Source organism: Anomaloglossus baeobatrachus, chromosome 1, assembly GCF_048569485.1.
Source record: "Anomaloglossus baeobatrachus isolate aAnoBae1 chromosome 1, aAnoBae1.hap1, whole genome shotgun sequence".
Taxonomy (NCBI): domain Eukaryota; kingdom Metazoa; phylum Chordata; class Amphibia; order Anura; family Aromobatidae; genus Anomaloglossus; species Anomaloglossus baeobatrachus.
Genome location: NC_134353.1, coordinates 452,523,154 through 452,536,389, shown reverse-complemented (window position 1 = coordinate 452,536,389; position 13,236 = coordinate 452,523,154).

Genomic DNA, 13,236 nt, shown 5'->3' with positions numbered 1-13,236 from the left:
GAGGTGGTGTACCTTGCATGGCACCAGAGGAACACTAAGTTAGTATCCCAGACACTTTTGGTATGCCACTAAGTGTCAGCACTGTTTGCTAAAAAAAATGCTTAGCAAAAATGGGCAGGTGTGTAGAATGCAGAGGTGGTGTACCTTGCTTGGCACCAGAGGAACACTAAGTTGGTAACCCAGACACTTTTAGTATGCCACTAAGTGTCAGCACTGTTTTCTATAAAAATTGCGTAGCAAAAAAGGGCAGGTGTGTAGAATGCAGAGGTGGTGTACCTTGCATGGCACCAGAGGAACACTAAGTTAGAATCCCAGACACTTTTAGTATGCCACTAAATGTCAGCACTATTTGCTAAAAAAATTGCGTAGCAAAAATGGGCAGGTGTGTAGAATGCAGAGGTGGAGTACCTTGCGTGGCACCAGAGGAACACTAAGTTAGTATCCCAGACACTTTTAGCATGCCACTAAGTGTCAGCACTGTTTGCTTTAAAAACTGCGCAGCAAAAATTGGCAGGTGTGTAGAATGCAGAGGTGGTGTACCGTGCGTGGCACCAGAGGAACACTAAGTTAGTATCCCAGACACTTTTAGTATGCCACTAAGTGTCAGCAATATTTGCTATAAAAAGTGCGTAGCAAAAGTGGGCAGGTGTGTAGAATGCAAAGGTGGTGTACCTTGCATGGCAGCAGAGGAACACTAAGTTAGTATCCCAGACAATTTTAGTATGCCACTAAGTGTCAGCACTGTTTGCTATAAAAATTGCGTAGTAAAAATGGGCAGGTTTGTAGAATATAGAGGTGGTGTACCTTGCGTGGCACCAGAGGAACACTAAGTTAGTATCCCAGACACTTTTGGTATGCCACTAAGTGTCAGCACTGTTTGCTATAAAAAGCGCATAGCAAAAATGGGCAGGTGTGTAGAATGCAGAGGTGGTGTACCTTGCGTGGCACCAGAGGAACACTAAGTTAGTATCCCAGACACTTTTAGTATGCCACTAAGTGTCAGCACTGTTTGCTATAAAACATGCGTAGCAAAAATGGGCAGGTGTGTAGAATGCAGAGGTGGTGTACCTTGCTTGGCACCAGAGGAACACTAAGTTGGTAACCCAGACACTTTTAGTATGCCACTAAGTGTCAGCACTGTTTGCTATAAAAATTGCATAGCAAAAATGGGCAGGTGTGTAGAATGCAGAGGTGGTGTACCTTGCATGGCACCAGAGGAACACTAAGTTAGTATCCCAGACACTTTTAGTATGCCACTAAGTGTCAGCAATGTTTGCTTTAAAATTTGCGCAGCAAAAATGGGCAGGTGTGTAGAATACAGAAGTGGTGTACCTTGTGTGGCACCAGAGGAACACTAAGTTAGTATCCCAGACACTTTTAGTATACCACTAAGTGTCAGCACTGTTTGCTAAAAAAAATTGTGTAGCAAAAATGGGCAGGTGTGGAGAATACACAGGTGGTGTACCTTGCGTGGCACCAGAGGAACACTAACTTAGTATCCCAGACACTTTTAGTATGCCGCTAAGTGTCAGCACTGTTTGCTATAAAAATTGCATAGCAAAAATGGGCAGGTGTGTATAATGTGAAGGTGGTAAACCTTGCGTGGCACCAGAGGATCACTAAGTTAGGATCCCAGACACTTTTAGTATGTTACTAAGTGTCAGCACTGTTTGCTATAAAAAAAATGCGTAGCTAAAATGGGCAGGTGTGAAGAATGCAGAGGTGGTGTACCTTACTTGGCACCAGAGGAACACTAAGTTAGAATCCCAGACACTTTTAGTATGCCACTAAGTGTCAGCACTATTTGCTAAAAAAAATTGCGTAGCAAAAATGGGCAGGTGTGTAGAATGCAGAGGTGGAGTACCTTGCGTGGCACCAGAGGAACACTAAGTTAGTATCCCAGACACTTTTAGTATGCCACTAAGTGTTAGCACTGTTTGCTATAAAAATTGCATAGCATAAGTTGGCAGGTGTGTATAATGTAGAGGTGGTATACCTTGCTTGGCACCAGAGGAACACTAAGTTAGGATCCCAGAAACTTTTAGTATGCTACTAAGTGTCAGCACTGTTTGCTATAAAAATTGCATAGCAAAAATGGGCAGGTGTGTAGAATGCAGAGGTGGTGTACCTTGCATGGCACCAGAGGAACACTAAGTTAGTATCCCAGACACTTTTAGTATGCCACTAAGTGTCAGCAATGTTTGCTTTAAAATTTGCGCAGCAAAAATGGGCAGGTGTGTAGAATACAGAAGTGGTGTACCTTGCGTGGCACCAGAGGAACACTAAGTTAGTATCCCAGACACTTTTAGTATACCACTAAGTGTCAGCACTGTTTGCTAAAAAAAATTGTGTAGCAAAAATGGGCAGGTGTGGAGAATACACAGGTGGTGTACCTTGCGTGGCACCAGAGGAACACTAACTTAGTATCCCAGACACTTTTAGTATGCCGCTAAGTGTCAGCACTGTTTGCTATAAAAATTGCATAGCAAAAATGGGCAGGTGTGTATAATGTGAAGGTGGTAAACCTTGCGTGGCACCAGAGGATCACTAAGTTAGGATCCCAGACACTTTTAGTATGTTACTAAGTGTCAGCACTGTTTGCTATAAAAAAATGCGTAGCTAAAATAGGCAGGTGTGAAGAATGCAGAGGTGGTGTACCTTACTTGGCACCAGAGGAACACTAAGTTAGAATCCCAGACACTTTTAGTATGCCACTAAGTGTCAGCACTATTTGCTAAAAAAAATTGCGTAGCAAAAATGGGCAGGTGTGTAGAATGCAGAGGTGGAGTACCTTGCGTGGCACCAGAGGAACACTAAGTTAGTATCCCAGACACTTTTAGTATGCCACTAAGTGTTAGCACTGTTTGCTATAAAAATTGCATAGCATAAGTTGGCAGGTGTGTATAATGTAGAGGTGGTATACCTTGCTTGGCACCAGAGGAACACTAAGTTAGGATCCCAGAAACTTTTAGTATGCTACTAAGTGTCAGCACTGTTTGCTGTAAAAATTGCGTAGCAAAAATGTGCAGGTGTGTACAATGCAGACGTGATGTTGATTGCTTGGCACCAGAGGAATACTAAGTTAGTATCCCAGACACTTTTAGTATGCCACTAAGTGTCTGCACTATTTGCTAAAAAAATTGCGTAACAAAAATGGGCAGGTGTGTAGAATGCAGAGGTGGAGTACCTTGCGTAGCACCAGAGGAACACTAAGTTAGTATCCCAGACACTTTTAGTATGCCACTAAGTGTCTGCACTATTTGCTAAAAAAATTGCGTAACAAAAATGGGCAGGTGTGTAGAATGCAGAGGTGGTATACCTTGTGTGGCACCAAAGGAACACTAAGTTAGTATCCCAGACACTTTTAGTATGCCACTAATTGTCTGCACTATTTGCTAAAAAATTTGCGTAACAAAAATGGGCAGGTGTGTAGAATGCAGAGGTGGAGTACCTTGCGTAGCACCAGAGGAACACTAAGTTAGTATCCCAGGCACTTTTAGTATGCCACTAAGTGTCAGCACTGTTTGCTTTAAAAATTGCGCATCAAAAATTGGCAGGTGTGTAGAATGCAGAGGTGGTGTACCGTGCGTGACACCAGAGGAACACTAAGTTAGTATGCCAGACACTTTTAGTATGCCACTAAGTGTCAGCAATATTTGCTATAAAAATTGCGTAGCAAAAATGGGCAGGTGTGTATAATGTGAAGGTGGTAAACCTTGCGTGGCACCAGAGGATCACTAAGTTAGGATCCCAGACACTTTTAGTATGTTACTAAGTGTCAGCACTGTTTGCTATAAAAAATGCGTAGCTAAAATGGGCAGGTGTGAAGAATGCAGAGGTGGTATACCTTGCTTGGCACCAGAGGAACACTAAGTTAGGATCCCAGAAACTTTTAGTATGCTACTAAGTGTCAGCACTGTTTGCTGTAAAAATTGCGTAGCAAAAATGTGCAGGTGTGTACAATGCAGACGTGATGTTGATTGCTTGGCACCAGAGGAATACTAAGTTAGTATCCCAGACACTTTTAGTATGCCACTAAGTGTCTGCACTATTTGCTAAAAAAATTGCGTAACAAAAATGGGCAGGTGTGTAGAATGCAGAGGTGGAGTACCTTGCGTAGCACCAGAGGAACACTAAGTTAGTATCCCAGACACTTTTAGTATGCCACTAAGTGTCATCACTGTTTGCTTTAAAAATTGCGCATCAAAAATAGGCAGGTGTGTAGAATGCAGAGGTGGTGTACCGTGCGTGACACCAGAGGAACACTAAGTTAGTATCCCAGACACTTTTAGTATGCCACTAAGTGTCAGCAATATTTGCTATAAAAATTGCGTAGCAAAAATGGGCAGGTGTGTAGAATGCAAAGGTGGTGTACCTTGCATGGCACCAGAGGAACACTAAGTTAGTATCCCAGACACATTTTGTATGTCACTAAGTGTCAGCACTGTTTGCTATAAAAATTGCGTAGTAAAAATGGGCAAGTTTGTAGAATACAGAGGTGGTGTACCTTGGTTGGCATCAGAGGAACACTAAGTTAGTATCCCAGACACTTTTGGTATGCCACTAAGTGTCAGCACTGTTTGCTATAAAAAGCGCGTAGCAAAAATGGGCAGGTGTGTAGAATGCAGAGGTGGTGTACCTTGCGTGGCACCAGAGGAACACTAAGTTAGTATCCCAGACACTTTTAGTATGCCACTAAGTGTCAACACTGTTTGCTATAAAACATGCGTAGCAAAAATAGGCAGGAGTGTAGAATGCAGAGGTGGTGTACCTTGCTTGTCACCAGAGGAACACTAAGTTGGTAACCCAGACACTTTTAGTATGCCACTAAGTGTCAGCACTGTTTGCTATAAAAATTGCGTAGCAAAAATGGGCAGGCGTGTAGAATGCAGAGGTGGTGTACCTTGCATGGCACCAGAGGAACACTAAGTTAGTATCCCAGACACTTTTGGTATGCCACTAAGTGTCAGCACTGTTTGCTAAAAAAAATGCTTAGCAAAAATGGGCAGGTGTGTAGAATGCAGAGGTGGTGTACCTTGCTTGGCACCAGAGGAACACTAAGTTGGTAACCCAGACACTTTTAGTATGCCACTAAGTGTCAGCACTGTTTTCTATAAAAATTGCGTAGCAAAAAAGGGCAGGTGTGTAGAATGCAGAGGTGGTGTACCTTGCATGGCACCAGAGGAACACTAAGTTAGAATCCCAGACACTTTTAGTATGCCACTAAATGTCAGCACTATTTGCTAAAAAAATTGCGTAGCAAAAATGGGCAGGTGTGTATAATGTAGAGGTGGTATACCTTGCTTGGCACCAGAGGAACACTAAGTTAGGATCCCAGAAACTTTTAGTATGCTACTAAGTGTCAGCACTGTTTGCTATAAAAATTGCATAGCAAAAATGGGCAGGTGTGTAGAATGCAGAGGTGGTGTACCTTGCATGGCACCAGAGGAACACTAAGTTAGTATCCCAGACACTTTTAGTATGCCACTAAGTGTCAGCAATGTTTGCTTTAAAATTTGCGCAGCAAAAATGGGCAGGTGTGTAGAATACAGAAGTGGTGTACCTTGCGTGGCACCAGAGGAACACTAAGTTAGTATCCCAGACACTTTTAGTATACCACTAAGTGTCAGCACTGTTTGCTAAAAAAAATTGTGTAGCAAAAATGGGCAGGTGTGGAGAATACACAGGTGGTGTACCTTGCGTGGCACCAGAGGAACACTAACTTAGTATCCCAGACACTTTTAGTATGCCGCTAAGTGTCAGCACTGTTTGCTATAAAAATTGCATAGCAAAAATGGGCAGGTGTGTATAATGTGAAGGTGGTAAACCTTGCGTGGCACCAGAGGATCACTAAGTTAGGATCCCAGACACTTTTAGTATGTTACTAAGTGTCAGCACTGTTTGCTATAAAAAAATGCGTAGCTAAAATAGGCAGGTGTGAAGAATGCAGAGGTGGTGTACCTTACTTGGCACCAGAGGAACACTAAGTTAGAATCCCAGACACTTTTAGTATGCCACTAAGTGTCAGCACTATTTGCTAAAAAAAATTGCGTAGCAAAAATGGGCAGGTGTGTAGAATGCAGAGGTGGAGTACCTTGCGTGGCACCAGAGGAACACTAAGTTAGTATCCCAGACACTTTTAGTATGCCACTAAGTGTTAGCACTGTTTGCTATAAAAATTGCATAGCATAAGTTGGCAGGTGTGTATAATGTAGAGGTGGTATACCTTGCTTGGCACCAGAGGAACACTAAGTTAGGATCCCAGAAACTTTTAGTATGCTACTAAGTGTCAGCACTGTTTGCTGTAAAAATTGCGTAGCAAAAATGTGCAGGTGTGTACAATGCAGACGTGATGTTGATTGCTTGGCACCAGAGGAATACTAAGTTAGTATCCCAGACACTTTTAGTATGCCACTAAGTGTCTGCACTATTTGCTAAAAAAATTGCGTAACAAAAATGGGCAGGTGTGTAGAATGCAGAGGTGGAGTACCTTGCGTAGCACCAGAGGAACACTAAGTTAGTATCCCAGACACTTTTAGTATGCCACTAAGTGTCTGCACTATTTGCTAAAAAAATTGCGTAACAAAAATGGGCAGGTGTGTAGAATGCAGAGGTGGTATACCTTGTGTGGCACCAAAGGAACACTAAGTTAGTATCCCAGACACTTTTAGTATGCCACTAATTGTCTGCACTATTTGCTAAAAAATTTGCGTAACAAAAATGGGCAGGTGTGTAGAATGCAGAGGTGGAGTACCTTGCGTAGCACCAGAGGAACACTAAGTTAGTATCCCAGGCACTTTTAGTATGCCACTAAGTGTCAGCACTGTTTGCTTTAAAAATTGCGCATCAAAAATTGGCAGGTGTGTAGAATGCAGAGGTGGTGTACCGTGCGTGACACCAGAGGAACACTAAGTTAGTATGCCAGACACTTTTAGTATGCCACTAAGTGTCAGCAATATTTGCTATAAAAATTGCGTAGCAAAAATGGGCAGGTGTGTATAATGTGAAGGTGGTAAACCTTGCGTGGCACCAGAGGATCACTAAGTTAGGATCCCAGACACTTTTAGTATGTTACTAAGTGTCAGCACTGTTTGCTATAAAAAATGCGTAGCTAAAATGGGCAGGTGTGAAGAATGCAGAGGTGGTATACCTTGCTTGGCACCAGAGGAACACTAAGTTAGGATCCCAGAAACTTTTAGTATGCTACTAAGTGTCAGCACTGTTTGCTGTAAAAATTGCGTAGCAAAAATGTGCAGGTGTGTACAATGCAGACGTGATGTTGATTGCTTGGCACCAGAGGAATACTAAGTTAGTATCCCAGACACTTTTAGTATGCCACTAAGTGTCTGCACTATTTGCTAAAAAAATTGCGTAACAAAAATGGGCAGGTGTGTAGAATGCAGAGGTGGAGTACCTTGCGTAGCACCAGAGGAACACTAAGTTAGTATCCCAGACACTTTTAGTATGCCACTAAGTGTCATCACTGTTTGCTTTAAAAATTGCGCATCAAAAATAGGCAGGTGTGTAGAATGCAGAGGTGGTGTACCGTGCGTGACACCAGAGGAACACTAAGTTAGTATCCCAGACACTTTTAGTATGCCACTAAGTGTCAGCAATATTTGCTATAAAAATTGCGTAGCAAAAATGGGCAGGTGTGTAGAATGCAAAGGTGGTGTACCTTGCATGGCACCAGAGGAACACTAAGTTAGTATCCCAGACACATTTTGTATGTCACTAAGTGTCAGCACTGTTTGCTATAAAAATTGCGTAGTAAAAATGGGCAAGTTTGTAGAATACAGAGGTGGTGTACCTTGGTTGGCATCAGAGGAACACTAAGTTAGTATCCCAGACACTTTTGGTATGCCACTAAGTGTCAGCACTGTTTGCTATAAAAAGCGCGTAGCAAAAATGGGCAGGTGTGTAGAATGCAGAGGTGGTGTACCTTGCGTGGCACCAGAGGAACACTAAGTTAGTATCCCAGACACTTTTAGTATGCCACTAAGTGTCAACACTGTTTGCTATAAAACATGCGTAGCAAAAATAGGCAGGAGTGTAGAATGCAGAGGTGGTGTACCTTGCTTGTCACCAGAGGAACACTAAGTTGGTAACCCAGACACTTTTAGTATGCCACTAAGTGTCAGCACTGTTTGCTATAAAAATTGCGTAGCAAAAATGGGCAGGCGTGTAGAATGCAGAGGTGGTGTACCTTGCATGGCACCAGAGGAACACTAAGTTAGTATCCCAGACACTTTTGGTATGCCACTAAGTGTCAGCACTGTTTGCTAAAAAAAATGCTTAGCAAAAATGGGCAGGTGTGTAGAATGCAGAGGTGGTGTACCTTGCTTGGCACCAGAGGAACACTAAGTTGGTAACCCAGACACTTTTAGTATGCCACTAAGTGTCAGCACTGTTTTCTATAAAAATTGCGTAGCAAAAAAGGGCAGGTGTGTAGAATGCAGAGGTGGTGTACCTTGCATGGCACCAGAGGAACACTAAGTTAGAATCCCAGACACTTTTAGTATGCCACTAAATGTCAGCACTATTTGCTAAAAAAATTGCGTAGCAAAAATGGGCAGGTGTGTAGAATGCAGAGGTGGAGTACCTTGCGTGGCACCAGAGGAACACTAAGTTAGTATCCCAGACACTTTTAGCATGCCACTAAGTGTCAGCACTGTTTGCTTTAAAAACTGCGCAGCAAAAATTGGCAGGTGTGTAGAATGCAGAGGTGGTGTACCGTGCGTGGCACCAGAGGAACACTAAGTTAGTATCCCAGACACTTTTAGTATGCCACTAAGTGTCAGCAATATTTGCTATAAAAAGTGCGTAGCAAAAGTGGGCAGGTGTGTAGAATGCAAAGGTGGTGTACCTTGCATGGCAGCAGAGGAACACTAAGTTAGTATCCCAGACAATTTTAGTATGCCACTAAGTGTCAGCACTGTTTGCTATAAAAATTGCGTAGTAAAAATGGGCAGGTTTGTAGAATATAGAGGTGGTGTACCTTGCGTGGCACCAGAGGAACACTAAGTTAGTATCCCAGACACTTTTGGTATGCCACTAAGTGTCAGCACTGTTTGCTATAAAAAGCGCATAGCAAAAATGGGCAGGTGTGTAGAATGCAGAGGTGGTGTACCTTGCGTGGCACCAGAGGAACACTAAGTTAGTATCCCAGACACTTTTAGTATGCCACTAAGTGTCAGCACTGTTTGCTATAAAACATGCGTAGCAAAAATGGGCAGGTGTGTAGAATGCAGAGGTGGTGTACCTTGCTTGGCACCAGAGGAACACTAAGTTGGTAACCCAGACACTTTTAGTATGCCACTAAGTGTCAGCACTGTTTGCTATAAAAATTGCATAGCAAAAATGGGCAGGTGTGTAGAATGCAGAGGTGGTGTACCTTGCATGGCACCAGAGGAACACTAAGTTAGTATCCCAGACACTTTTAGTATGCCACTAAGTGTCAGCAATGTTTGCTTTAAAATTTGCGCAGCAAAAATGGGCAGGTGTGTAGAATACAGAAGTGGTGTACCTTGTGTGGCACCAGAGGAACACTAAGTTAGTATCCCAGACACTTTTAGTATACCACTAAGTGTCAGCACTGTTTGCTAAAAAAAATTGTGTAGCAAAAATGGGCAGGTGTGGAGAATACACAGGTGGTGTACCTTGCGTGGCACCAGAGGAACACTAACTTAGTATCCCAGACACTTTTAGTATGCCGCTAAGTGTCAGCACTGTTTGCTATAAAAATTGCATAGCAAAAATGGGCAGGTGTGTATAATGTGAAGGTGGTAAACCTTGCGTGGCACCAGAGGATCACTAAGTTAGGATCCCAGACACTTTTAGTATGTTACTAAGTGTCAGCACTGTTTGCTATAAAAAAATGCGTAGCTAAAATGGGCAGGTGTGAAGAATGCAGAGGTGGTGTACCTTACTTGGCACCAGAGGAACACTAAGTTAGAATCCCAGACACTTTTAGTATGCCACTAAGTGTCAGCACTATTTGCTAAAAAAAATTGCGTAGCAAAAATGGGCAGGTGTGTAGAATGCAGAGGTGGAGTACCTTGCGTGGCACCAGAGGAACACTAAGTTAGTATCCCAGACACTTTTAGTATGCCACTAAGTGTTAGCACTGTTTGCTATAAAAATTGCATAGCATAAGTTGGCAGGTGTGTATAATGTAGAGGTGGTATACCTTGCTTGGCACCAGAGGAACACTAAGTTAGGATCCCAGAAACTTTTAGTATGCTACTAAGTGTCAGCACTGTTTGCTGTAAAAATTGCGTAGCAAAAATGTGCAGGTGTGTACAATGCAGACGTGATGTTGATTGCTTGGCACCAGAGGAATACTAAGTTAGTATCCCAGACACTTTTAGTATGCCACTAAGTGTCTGCACTATTTGCTAAAAAAATTGCGTAACAAAAATGGGCAGGTGTGTAGAATGCAGAGGTGGTATACCTTGTGTGGCACCAAAAGAACACTAAGTTAGTATCCCAGACACTTTTAGTATGCCACTAATTGTCTGCACTATTTGCTAAAAAATTTGCGTAACAAAAATGGGCAGGTGTGTAGAATGCAGAGGTGGAGTACCTTGCGTAGCACCAGAGGAACACTAAGTTAGTATCCCAGGCACTTTTAGTATGCCACTAAGTGTCAGCACTGTTTGCTTTAAAAATTGCGCATCAAAAATTGGCAGGTGTGTAGAATGCAGAGGTGGTGTACCGTGCGTGACACCAGAGGAACACTAAGTTAGTATGCCAGACACTTTTAGTATGCCACTAAGTGTCAGCAATATTTGCTATAAAAATTGCGTAGCAAAAATGGGCAGGTGTGTATAATGTGAAGGTGGTAAACCTTGCGTGGCACCAGAGGATCACTAAGTTAGGATCCCAGACACTTTTAGTATGTTACTAAGTGTCAGCACTGTTTGCTATAAAAAATGCGTAGCTAAAATGGGCAGGTGTGAAGAATGCAGAGGTGGTATACCTTGCTTGGCACCAGAGGAACACTAAGTTAGGATCCCAGAAACTTTTAGTATGCTACTAAGTGTCAGCACTGTTTGCTGTAAAAATTGCGTAGCAAAAATGTGCAGGTGTGTACAATGCAGACGTGATGTTGATTGCTTGGCACCAGAGGAATACTAAGTTAGTATCCCAGACACTTTTAGTATGCCACTAAGTGTCTGCACTATTTGCTAAAAAAATTGCGTAACAAAAATGGGCAGGTGTGTAGAATGCAGAGGTGGAGTACCTTGCGTAGCACCAGAGGAACACTAAGTTAGTATCCCAGACACTTTTAGTATGCCACTAAGTGTCATCACTGTTTGCTTTAAAAATTGCGCATCAAAAATAGGCAGGTGTGTAGAATGCAGAGGTGGTATACCGTGCGTGACACCAGAGGAACACTAAGTTAGTATCCCAGACACTTTTAGTATGCCACTAAGTGTCAGCAATATTTGCTATAAAAATTGCGTAGCAAAAATGGGCAGGTGTGTAGAATGCAAAGGTGGTGTACCTTGCATGGCACCAGAGGAACACTAAGTTAGTATCCCAGACACATTTTGTATGTCACTAAGTGTCAGCACTGTTTGCTATAAAAATTGCGTAGTAAAAATGGGCAGGTTTGTAGAATACAGAGGTGGTGTACCTTGGTTGGCATCAGAGGAACACTAAGTTAGTATCCCAGACACTTTTGGTATGCCACTAAGTGTCAGCACTGTTTGCTATAAAAAGCGCGTAGCAAAAATGGGCAGGTGTGTAGAATGCAGAGGTGGTGTACCTTGCGTGGCACCAGAGGAACACTAAGTTAGTATCCCAGACACTTTTAGTATGCCACTAAGTGTCAACACTGTTTGCTATAAAACATGCGTAGCAAAAATAGGCAGGAGTGTAGAATGCAGAGGTGGTGTACCTTGCTTGTCACCAGAGGAACACTAAGTTGGTAACCCAGACACTTTTAGTATGCCACTAAGTGTCAGCACTGTTTGCTATAAAAATTGCGTAGCAAAAATGGGCAGGCGTGTAGAATGCAGAGGTGGTGTACCTTGCATGGCACCAGAGGAACACTAAGTTAGTATCCCAGACACTTTTGGTATGCCACTAAGTGTCAGCACTGTTTGCTAAAAAAAATGCTTAGCAAAAATGGGCAGGTGTGTAGAATGCAGAGGTGGTGTACCTTGCTTGGCACCAGAGGAACACTAAGTTGGTAACCCAGACACTTTTAGTATGCCACTAAGTGTCAGCACTGTTTCCTATAAAAATTGCGTAGCAAAAAAGGGCAGGTGTGTAGAATGCAGAGGTGGTGTACCTTGCATGGCACCAGAGGAACACTAAGTTAGAATCCCAGACACTTTTAGTATGCCACTAAATGTCAGCACTATTTGCTAAAAAAATTGCGTAGCAAAAATGGGCAGGTGTGTAGAATGCAGAGGTGGAGTACCTTGCGTGGCACCAGAGGAACACTAAGTTAGTATCCCAGACACTTTTAGCATGCCACTAAGTGTCAGCACTGTTTGCTATAAAAATTGCGTAGTAAAAATGGGCAGGTTTGTAGAATACAGAGGTGGTGTACCTTGCATGGCAGCAGAGGAACACTAAGTTAGTATCCCAGACAATTTTAGTATGCCACTAAGTGTCAGCACTGTTTGCTATAAAAATTGCGTAGTAAAAATGGGCAGGTTTGTAGAATACAGAGGTGGTGTACCTTGCGTGGCACCAGAGGAACACTAAGTTAGTATCCCAGACACTTTTGGTATGCCACTAAGTGTCAGCAATATTTGCTATAAAAAGTGCGTAGCAAAAGTGGGCAGGTGTGTAGAATGCAAAGGTGGTGTACCTTGCATGGCAGCAGAGGAACACTAAGTTAGTATCCCAGACAATTTTAGTATGCCACTAAGTGTCAGCACTGTTTGCTATAAAAATTGCGTAGTAAAAATGGGCAGGTTTGTAGAATACAGAGGTGGTGTACCTTGCGTGGCACCAGAGGAACACTAAGTTAGTATCCCAGACACTTTTGGTATGCCACTAAGTGTCAGCACTGTTTGCTATAAAAAGCGCATAGCAAAAATGGGCAGGTGTGTAGAATGCAGAGGTGGTGTACCTTGCGTGGCACCAGAGGAACACTAAGTTAGTATCCCAGACACTTTTAGTATGCCACTAAGTGTCAGCACTGTTTGCTATAAAACATGCGTAGCAAAAATGGGCAGGTGTGTAGAATGCAGAGGTGGTGTACCTTGCTTGGCA